Source organism: Suricata suricatta, chromosome 2, assembly GCF_006229205.1.
Source record: "Suricata suricatta isolate VVHF042 chromosome 2, meerkat_22Aug2017_6uvM2_HiC, whole genome shotgun sequence".
NCBI classification, from domain to species: domain Eukaryota; kingdom Metazoa; phylum Chordata; class Mammalia; order Carnivora; family Herpestidae; genus Suricata; species Suricata suricatta.
In genome coordinates this window covers 99,164,375-99,176,207 of record NC_043701.1, presented here as the reverse complement: position 1 = coordinate 99,176,207, position 11,833 = coordinate 99,164,375, and positions in this window count along the sequence as shown.

Genomic DNA, 11,833 nt, shown 5'->3' with positions numbered 1-11,833 from the left:
AGAGGGTTCTCATTTTTTTAATATTTTTACATTGTAGTACTTGTTTTGCTTGTTGGTGGCGTTTGCTTATTTAATACATTCTGTCAAGGACAGAAATTACATGCTGGTTTTTTTCCCCCCGCTAGGGAGTGTGTCTTGGGTTTTTCCCTTATTATTTTCTTTACGTTTTTTTTTTTCTCTTCTTTTTATGGTGGTGGGGGTGGTTATGTTTAATTGAAGTTGCTTTTACAGCACCAAAGACTTAATCATCCATTTTCTATATAAAAAGTAGTTACTTTTTTGCATGGACCTCTAGTATACTGTAGTATAGAGGTGGAATTTAAGGAAAGGTATTAAGCAGGCTGTGTTTTAGCTTATGGGCAAGTAATAAGTTATATCATGTATCTTGAATGTATCGTAGATAAGCTGCTGTATTACAATTGCCACTTCAGATAGCTGTGAAATTAGGTGATTAACTAGTTGTTACCTAACCTTCTAATTTCTGTATAAGTCTAATTACATGAAATAGAAGTGGGGGTTTTGATTTTTTACTTTGCTTTTCTGTTTGGAGTATCATTGAAACTACTGTATTGTAAATGACGGGAAATAATTGCATATGTTAAAAAAATAAATTGTATAAAAAAAAAAGACAGAATAAAGGATCTGGAATAAGTGCTCAGCCTGAGTCTGGCAACTCAGATCTATCCCTCCGCCAACACACCCCTTTCCCCTGCCCTGCGCTCTTTAGGGACACTTTCGTCGAAGGGCTTAGTGAACAGCGTTTTCAAACCAAGAAACAGAATAGCCACTGGCAGTGACCTACGCTGTAATTAATGTCATCAAGGGACATAATTTCGGAGACAGTTATGGGTCTGATCACAGCACCTAAGGATGTCCTGAGGGAACGTCTTTACGTTCTGCCATCTTGCCCCGCTTCCCAGTGATTTTTCCCTCCGGGCTTGTTGCCTCACTGTCCCAAGAGGGCTTTTCACAGCCCTAATTAACACGGGAAGAAGGACCTTTCACCCCTGAATACTTCTCTTTCGGAAAAGGGAAGGAGTCTTTTCCCAGGAAGCTGGAGTAGCCTTCCTCTTCCTTTCCTTGGCTCACTGGTCCTGGGTTAACCCACGCTGAGAAAGTAAATATCCAAACAGGGGAGGGAGGAAATGTTGAGTAGCAAGTAACAAGTGCAACGAATGAAGAAATTCGAGGCAAAAAAAAAAATTTTTTTAACAGGCAAGAGTCACAATGAAACCTCACAACTCATTTCTTGGCTAAATGGTAATGAAAGCCTTTCTCATTCTAATTGTCCATAATTTCTTAGCTAATTTTCTAATTATCCTAATTACCTAAAATATATAGAATAAAAAGAAAAGGAAATGAAAACTGTTAGCTGCAGGCTGACTCAGTTGTATGTTTACCACCTGTTTTTCTACTTGTATATAGAGATCGCCATCTAAATGCTGTTAGGGTAATTGGCAACTTTTGGTGACTTTCATCGCTGATATTTTAATGATAGCATTTGGAGAATTCCCAGAAACTACTGTCTTCCCCTCCTAAGAGTCTTTGTTTGAAATACTGAATTGTATTTATGGTCGCCAGAGCTAACTGTTTTTCAACAAGTGATAGCTAGCATTCCTGCTTCACATTTGTGCCTTTCGATACAGAAGTTTTTCCTAATCCAGCAGTTTCCATCCTCCTGCACACTTCAGTACCCTCCTCCTCATCTATGAAAGGGGAATAAACTTCTCTAACTCAGGAAGCTTTTCCAAGGACTACAATTAATAGGAGTTCTCATAAATTATCAGCAGGCAGCTGGCACGTTCAACAGAAGCTGTGATGCTGTATTGCATTTATTGCCATATTAACGCTATCCTGGAATTCAAACCCTGAACATTTCTTCTTTTACAACTGGGATATTTTAGGATACTATCGAATACTCTAGCATAGGGAAGAGTTTAGTACTTGAGCTGTTTTTATTCTACTTGTTTTTTCTATTTTGATTTCCTTCCTGCTTTCTCTTATGACTTAGCTTTTAAAAATTTCATCCCATCTCAAGGTAATCAGCACCAGGGACAATATTTGGTTCAGAGCATCAGGGTCTAGACATAGGTGTAGCAGTTGTGATGAAATTGAGAGAGTGTCATTGAAATAAGACTCAGAAAGTAATAGGGACAGATAATTTAGGTCCTCTTAACACCTTGGGGCATCTTCTTCCAGATGCAAACCGTGGGGTCTTTCCAGATGTGTTGTATTAGGCTGGTAAGCCCATACGTTAGTCATCAAGTTTCTCCTACACTACATACTTTAAAACAGAGAAGAAACCTATGGAGAAAGACTGAAAATACTGGAGAAGAGGTAACTGAAGGTGACAGAAAAGGTGCATGTTAGGCAGAGAAAAACATTTGTTGAATGAGTTTAGACTGTGAGGTAGGTAAAACCCAAGAAATGTCCTATAATGCAGTTCCGCTGTATATAAATATTTGGACCCAAATGTTTGCCTTCATTAATATCAACCTCAGTACCTTAATAGGAGATAGTAATATTTTAAGAGACATCACAGCAGAGTATTTAAAGCATGGACTATGGCCTCAGATGGCATGGGCAGAATTCTAGCTCTGTCACTGTACCACTTATTCCCCATGGACCGTAGAAGAAAGTTTCTTAAAGAGTCTCCACTTTCCAATCTGTAAAATGGGAATATTAGCACCTACTTCATAGATACCAGAGATAAGTATTAACAGTCACTATTATATTACTCTGCACTCATATAATGATTCCAGTGTGCCACATACTGAATTTTTCCATTACCTCTCAGTCCAGTCATTGATAAAAGGTAGTAAAATCTGTATCAAATATATGGATATATAGATACATACATACATATGAATACACTCAAGGCTAAATGATACATATACATGTAAATATATGAGGTTGGGGTGGACAGAGCTGTGCAAAAGAACTACCAGATAGGACGCCAAGCAGTTGAAATTTGTATGGTCTTATTAGGCAAAGTGTCAAAGTTATTTTTTTCAATCCCTGAATTAGGTAATTTCTGAAATTACATGCATAGAGTTAACAAGAAATCAGAGAAACGTGCAGAATTTATAAAAAACACTTTTCAGTGTAGCTGTAGATCAAAGACTAAAGAAATAAGTTGCCACCATAATTGTCCACTCTTCCAAGAAACTACCTGTCCTGACCAGTTAGTCACTCTTAGAGGACTTTAAAAAGATACATATATTGGGGCGCCTGGGTGGCTCAGTCGGTTAAGACTCCAACTTCAGTTCAGGTCATGATCTCACAGTTGGTGATTTCAATCCCTGTGTCGATCTCTGTGCTGACAGCTCAGAGCCTGGAGTCTGCTTTGGATTCTGTGTCTCCCTCTCTCTCTGACCCTCCCCTGCTCATGCTCTGTCTCTCTCTCTCTCAAAAATAAATAAAATTTAAAAGAATAAATAAATAAAATAAAAATTAAATTCTGGGCCTTAACTTTAACAGTATTTTAAATGTCATTTTGCTTTCATCCTTTTACATTTCATGTATATGAAGCCCATGTCCTCAAGAGTCACAGAAATCCAGGTACCTCTTTCCCACCCAGTCCCCGGAGCTGCCCTACCTTTTGATCTCTTTTCCCTACCAGAGTCACTGATCATTGCACTGTCCTTAATCTAGCCATGGTCTCTCTTACTACTTTTCTTTTTCTTCACTGGCCTCTTCTCACTGGCCATTTCCAGCCATTGTACCAATCAGAACATTCATATTCCTTTTATAAATGGTAAACTGATACGTTAAAGTATTTGACTCTTCTGGACTGCTTTTGTCACTTTCTCAAATGGCCAAAGATTTTTTTTTTTTGTTCTATTTCTCAAGAGCTAAAGCATCTGGTCTTGGCTTTTGCAATATGAAAATATTCTTTAGGGTAACATCTACCTTATAATCATCTTTTGAGTAAGATGAAATAAATAACCACAGAGGTCAAGTCCCACAAACTTCCCTAACCTTGGACTATCTGAAATGTTTTAATAAACCACTTTCAAAGCCTAACTGAGCCTACTCTCCAGTCTTCCTTATCTGTAAATATTTGGAAAGACCTTTGGCTTCCCTTGCAAAGAGGACCCACTTACATCATTCTTACAGGCGAGTGTGGTTTCCTTCTTGAACCACCTGCCATCTTTCTAATCTAAAGCATCCACCCCCCTCCTAGAGATATATTCCTCATTCCTAGGACAGTCCCTCCATACTGAACATTGGCCAACTCTCCACTTCAAATATCCCTAACTCTAAACTCTTCCCATAACACCACAGGTTACAATAAAAATTCACATTCCCTATTTTCTTCCTCTTGTGCCCTTGCCTGCATTACAGTAGATCACTGCTGTTACTTAAACTAGATTAAGACACAAGATTAATCCAGCCCCTCAGAACAACATTTGAAAAAAGGCCTTATTTCTAAGCTGGCTTTGCAAATCATTGTAAAGAGAACAGAGAGGGCTTCCTTTGGTCCCAAATAAGCAAACCACGTGTTCGTTAAAGGTTTATAGAGGTGGTCATTGAATACTTGAGACAGTTTTCTAACAAGTGCCTTTTACCATGACTATTCTATATGTGGAACATGGGGATCACTCCAACCTCACAGAGTTGCTATAATCAGCATCATCCTTAGGTCCAGGAACTTGAAAGGACCCACACCTTTAGGGCCCAGCTCTGGCCATCCTCTGGCTACACCCCTCCTTATGGGACAGGATATTTATGAGAACAAGAGGATATGTCTGTCTAGAGCCCATGCTCCCCAGGCTCCCACCCCAGACCGATGTGAGACCACAGATTCCCTAACAGAATGGCTTTGAATGCAGTACTAGGGTCTTCATGAGGTCTCTTCTCCAGGTCCATCTTCCCAGGGGTGACAGTGCTGTTAAGCCAGTACCTACCACTAGGGCAAAGGGGTTGCCAAGTGATGGCTGTTTGCTGGAAGTAGAGGGAATCGGTATAGTGGAGCTTGAACTTGAGGACCAGGGTGCCCTTATATATAAGGCACTTCCTCATTTGGGATGGAATTGGGGGTAGGAAGAAAGCAGTTGAGGCCAGGGGCCAGCAGCTAGCTCTTTTTGAACCACCATATCCCACTGCAGTCTAATAAGTCTAAATTTGAACTTGGTCTTCCAAGTTGTCATGAAGGTATTTTGTCTACTTAGGAGAATGGAACACATTTAATTTAACTTATTTGCTTGGTTTACAAATTAAACTATTTAGGAGCACCCGGATGGCTCAATTGGTCAAGTAGCCGACTCTTGATCTTTGCTCAGGTAATAATCTTGAGGTTCATGGGATTGAGCCCTGCACTGGGGTCCACACTGGCAGCATGGAGCTTGCCTGGGATTCTCTCTCTCCATCTCTCTCTACCCCTCCCCACTGAATGCACACATGTGCATGCTCACTTGCTCTCTCTCACTCTCAAAATAAATAAACTTAAAAATAAAATAAAATAAACTATTTAGACCAATGGTATGTAGGGTCTTACTATTGCCCCAGGACCTACAAATGTTAAGGAAAGGCCTCGTTCAGGACAAGTGCATAGTGTTCACGAAAGTTAATTCCATACTTTCCACCGCCATCCATGCCTCCGCTCTTGCTGTTCCCTCGGCCTCCCCATCTCTGCATGTCCTTCAAGGCCTATTTTCTGTCATATGACATAACATGGGCTCTTGTCTCCTCCATTCTCTCCTGCTCCCTGCCCTACTTCCCTGTGCAGATAGAATCAATCTCTCCCTCCACAAAACTTAGAAATAAGTCTTTCTTAACCTCTTTTATAACAGTTACTTTCCATCTTACACTCATTTAAGGTCATTCCTTATCTCCCCTTTTGGCCAATACTTCTCTGGATGACTTGTTTCTGATCCATCCCTGTTCCCTGCCACTACCTTGCACATATAGATGCTCAGTAAATATTTACTGAGTATCATCAATCTGAAAAAAAAAGGTGAATTTGTAAATAGCCAAACAGACGGCAGTGAAACTCATTCACTCATTTACTTTCATGTATGCCCCTTTTGAAAATACAAAATAAACCCCATTGTAAACAGTTATATTGACGGAGGAAAATTTTTATTTGAATTTGAGTGACTTAAACTTCATCAGAAGTTTAAAATAGTTTAAAATGTATCAAATGGTGCCTTTTCAGTCAAGGAAAGAGAAGTGGAAGACACAGAGTTCTGGCTGAATTTATCCAAAAGAGTACCTCAGAACCCTTTTATCTCTAATAAAATTTTATTGGAGGCAGAGTACTCTCAGGGACATTTCTCCAAGGTACATTATCAGACAGAGTCCCTGCTAAAGCAAAAAAAAAAAAAAAAAAAAAAAAACTTTTAGAAAAGAGCTCATCATTCTTTTGATAAAATATTTTGTTTAACTCTAAATATGGTTAAGCTGCAGAATATTAGTGATTGATGAAGAAAAAAATCATATCTGACTTCAGCCTAGAATTTCCTTTATACCCCCCCCTTCTTGCTAAGGTAGTGAATCAGCCCTTATTCCACTAGATGGCATTAATAACAATAAACTTTGATGTTCTTATTCTAGTTCCCTAAATGTGTTGAAAAGAACAAGCCAGTATTCTACCCAAAACTTCCTAAAACCTTCACTCTTAACACTTCTTTAAACTCGTGGGACCCGATCAGCTCTCTAAAGAAGCCAACATCCAAAGAAATGTTGAGAGGTCTTACTGGACCCCTTTATACGCTCATGATTTTACCAGTATGAGTTTACTTCAATACAAGTAAAAAGAACAAAATTAGAACATTTGACAAATGCTGTTACAAGCCTGCATCTTCTAATATTTTTGCCTGCTCCTTAACCTGAGTACTAATAGAAATTAGGATGGGTGGTAAGCTTTTCTTAGTGGGAAACCAGGAGATAAAATTGTTTCCAATTTATTCATTCTATTACAAAGGGAAATGGGTAAGCTTTTCTATAAAGGGTCATTTAAGAGCCATCCTTCATTTTCCACTAACAAAGTAATAAGATGTGATGTTTCCATTAAGGTCTGGGCCCATGAACCCCCTTGAACTGGACAACTACCATGAAAAGGAGGTAGCAAGAGTTAACTGGACAGATAGGATTTGACCCAGAGCTCGTACGTAACTGCAGTTAACTCTCAGTTATTTAGGGGGAAAATATCCAGGTGTTAGGCTCCTTCTTGCTTTACCCACTTTTTATTTGCTTCATGAGTACTGGCGACCAAGAAAATTTAACCCATTATAGAAGTTAGTTTTGAATGGATTTGAACTGGTTTAAACCTTTGCCCACTATTTCAAAGAACTAGTGAGGTTTCTTTTCCTATTCCCAGTGCTGGTGTTTTGAGGGGTTTTTTTAAGTTTATTTATTTATTTTGTGAGAGAGAAAGCACAAGAGCGCATGAACAGGGGAGGGGTACAGAGAGAAGGAGAGAGAGAATCCCAAACAGGCTCCGCACTGTCAGTGCAGCCAAAGCAGGGCTCAAACTCATGAATCGTGAGATCATGACCGGAGCTGAAATCAAGAGTGGGGAGGCTTAATCAACTGAACCATACAAGTGCCCGCTGAGATTTTTTTTTTTAAGATTTTCTACTATGCTACTCTCACTAAAATTTACAAAGGAATAAGTTTACAAACACCCTGTAATTTAATTAGATTCTTAGTAAATTCTATGAATATTTATATACTTGTATATCTTGTACATTACCACTGCTTTTGAAGAGATAAAACCTGATATCCACAATAATTGAGAGTTGGCTGGATTACACTTGAAAGCCAATATATTCTCTGCAAATATTAACACAAATTTCTTAATTGATTATGTGAAATGGCCTGAAAGAAACGATCAAGCCCTTTAGTGACAGAAATTATAGTCTGGTGGCTTACTTATATATAAATGAAATAAAATAACTTAATAATATACATATATGTTGCTTTATTTGGGGCCTAGGTTTTATCCTCTAAAGGTACAAAGTTTTTAAGACAAAATTAGTATTTCCAAAGATATAAACTATGGAAAGACGCATCAAAAACAACTGTTTTTTGAACAAAATGAACTCTTTTTAGACTGAACTGAACACATTTATGTTACATTAGCTTTGGTATTTCCCAAGGTGATAAAAAAAATCATAATACCTGAAATAGTTACACAGACTGTGCTTTATCATTCATTGAAGAGTTTTTCTTTTTTCACTTTTCACTTGCAACAAATATTCCCTAAGGCTCGAAAGCACCATACATATACTCTGACGTTGTCAAGTGTGCTCACCAGCTATCCAGATTCCCACAGACTTAACCCTGTAGAGTCCAGCCCTTTAGGAAGCAGCTTTCTCATTTTTACAAAGAAATACGTGTAGTTATACAAAGGATGTTTGTCAAGTATATTATATGCAAAATTATTGTGCAAGTAAATCAACTAACTTTGTATTAACAATAAGAAAAAATATGCCTAAAATAAAGTTTAAAAGTTTTAGGAGCACCTGGGTGTCTCAGTTGGTTACATTTCCAACTTGGTTTTGGTTCAGGTCATGATCTCACAGTTTGTGGGTTCGATCCTCGCATCAGGCTCCAAACTAACAGCACAGAGCCTGCTTGAGATTCCCTCTCCCTGTCCCTCTCTCTCTCTAAGCCCCTCATCCGCTCGTACACATGTACCCCTGCTCTCTCTCTCTCAAAATAAATAACTTTTAAAAAGTAAGTTTTAGTGACTCTTGCTGGTTTCCAACTAAGACATGAATAAGATGAAGATATGATATACCCCAGATTTATGACAAAGTATTTCAAAGATCTAGGGTTTCTTCTTTTCTTCATAGTATCTACTCAAACCTGATTAGCTAAACATATACCAGATTTGTTAATAATAGATGGAAATTCCTCCAACTCTGAGCAAATTCGGATCCAAGAAGACACTCCTAATTCCGTTTTGTTCTCTACATCCAAACTCCACTTACCGTTTTCTCGCCATTCTCATTTTTATTGCCTCGGCTATCAATTCCATCATCACCATCCGTCCAGTCTTTTTTTAGTTTTTCTTCAACATACTGTCTTAAAAATCTTCACGGATACGGAATGTTGAAGTGATTTTACAATTAACATCCATACACCCACCACCTAGATTCCACCATCAGCATTTTGCTACACTTACTTTAACGCATAATTTATCCATCTCACTAGCCATCAATACACTTTATTATGTTTAATGCATTTCAGAGAAATTGCAGACATTAGGATACTTCACCCTTAAACAATGAGCATGCATATCATGAAACAGTTCACTCTGTTGCAGCTTTTCTTTCAAGGCAAAATACACAGTCAATGAAATTCACATATTTTAGGTTTATGTTCACTGAGTTCTGACAAATGCGTACACCTTTGTAACCCAAACACCTATCAATACATTAAATATTATCGTCATTGCAAAAAGTTTCCTCACGCCCCTTTCTAATCAACTCCTCTCTCTTCTCTCTGTCCCCCCACCGACATACATCAAGTAATAGACTTTTAAATACACTACTTTAGCAGCTACCAGACATGATTTATAATATTTGTAAAATATCTCAAAAAGCACAGATAAGACAAGCTCTCTGCAGACCGCTGTTTAAGCACAACACATCACTGGCCTCAGCGTCACCCAGGGTGTTTGTTCAAAAAGCAGATTGTTGGGGCACCCGGGTGACTCGGTCAGTTAAGCATACGACCCGCTCGGGTCATAATCTCACAGTTCACGAGTTCAAGCCCTGCATCTGCTTGGGATTCTCTCTCTCTTGCAAGACTTTTTGGGATTTCTCTTGCAAGAAAATTAAAAATTTAACAGACTTTCTTCCATGTTATTGGATTCTGTTTTCTAGAATAGCCATAATGACCTTGTTATGAAGTTTATGTTTTCAGGAATTTAAGTTAGTATCTAGTTAGAAGAACCCAGAAAAGGGGTTGTTCTTACTTCCTGAAAAGTTTAATAATTTGGCAATAAAATATTAGAACCAGAAAAATTTATAGCCTTTAATCTCATTTTCAAATTATACTGCAAGATGATTTCCCAAAAACAATGTGTATGACAAAGTTTACATCATTGTTTTCCAAAAATGAATATTTGAAATTCAAATGCCCAGTAGTTGACAGATGTCTATACAAACTATAGTACCGTAATAAAATAAATAGGTGAACATCGTCCCCTTCTGTAAATGTTTGTACAAACAAACATCAAATACAAAAGACAAAACTCAAATGCCCAGTTAACTGAGAGATGAGCAGCTCTATAAACTACATTACCTTAAACAATTAGATATATGGGCCCTTTTTTTATGTAAATGTGGACAAAATAAGTCAGTAGAAAAAATGAAACCCAAAATGCTATGCATGCACACAAAGTTGGATGTTTCTTTTCCTTTGACCTTCTGATAGAGAAACGTAACCTCTTCTTTTTCTTTTATGCAGGAAAAAAATTATTTTATTGTGAAGATCTAGCAGTGGCCTTAATTAGTAACTGGTGAGTTAACTGTGGCAAGAAAGGATGGTGTCTTAGTCTGCTTGGGCTGCTAAAACAAAACACCATAAACTAGGTGGCTTATAGACAGCACTGATTTCTCAGGGTGCTAGAGGCTAGAATATTCTCCGGTTACAGCACTGGCCCATTTGGTGCCTGGGAAGGGTCTGTTTCTTCACCGACAGCCATCTTCTCACTAGACCCTCACACGGTGTAAGGGGACAAAGGATCTCTCTGGGGCCTCCTCTGTGAGGACACTAATCCCATTCATGACTGTCTTCATGAATCACCTCCTAAAGGTGCCACCTTCTAATAAACCTTAGGGGTTAGGATTTCAACACATGAAATTTGGGGGAGACACAAAGATGGACACCATAGTAGACGGCTTGATATCAATTACTCTAATGCCAAATATCATTTTTGGAAGGTGTCTACTAAGTGTTTAGCTAACTGTCAAATGGAAGCCAACTCATTTAATGTGCCAACAGGCACATTTTAGACATAGTTCATCGTGAAGGTTCATAAGGAATTTCTATGAGTGTCTTGTTGAGATGTCACTTAATTATACCCCCTTTCAAACTATTCTGGACTAGGGGTGTCTGGGTTGGTCAGTTGGTTAAGTGTTCAACTTTTTTTTTTACTGTTTATTAGCGCATGCATGCAAGTGTGCATAAGCAGGGGAAGGGAAGAGGGAGAGGGAGAGAGAGAATGACTGTGAGATCATGACCTGAGCCGAAATTGAGAGTCAGACGCCCAACTGACTGAGCCACCCAGGTGCCCCTGAACAATGTTCCTTTAGATTCAACCACATATTAACCTATTTTGTTGCTCTTTTTCTCTTCATCTTTGATCTCTTAATCTGTAATCATTCTCCTTTTGTATAAAGAACACCCTTTAGAATTTCCTTCATTGTGGACATGCTTGTGACAAACTTAGTTTTTGTTTGCAATGTCATTGTCTCCTAAGAGATATTTTGCCAGATAAAAGAATTTAATTTTACTTTCTTCCAGAATATTGAAGATACCATATACAGTCCCGTGGCTCCCACTGTAGCTGTAGAGAACTCAGTGGTCAGTCTAAGAATTCTTGGAATATCAGAGTTTTTCTCATTTTGCTTTTACATTGTTCTTTTTTTTTTTTTTAACTGTATTAGGAATCATTGGAATGGACTGATATCTTTCACTCAAATATTGCTTCTACTCCATTCTCTCTTCTATCCTTCTAGGACTCCACTTAAAAGTACATTAAACAGGGGCACCTGAGTGGCTCAGTTGGTTAAGCATTGGCTTCACCTCAGGTCATGGTTCAGAGGTTCTAGTCCTGCGTCTGGCTGTGTTTACTTCCCCAATGATATCTAAC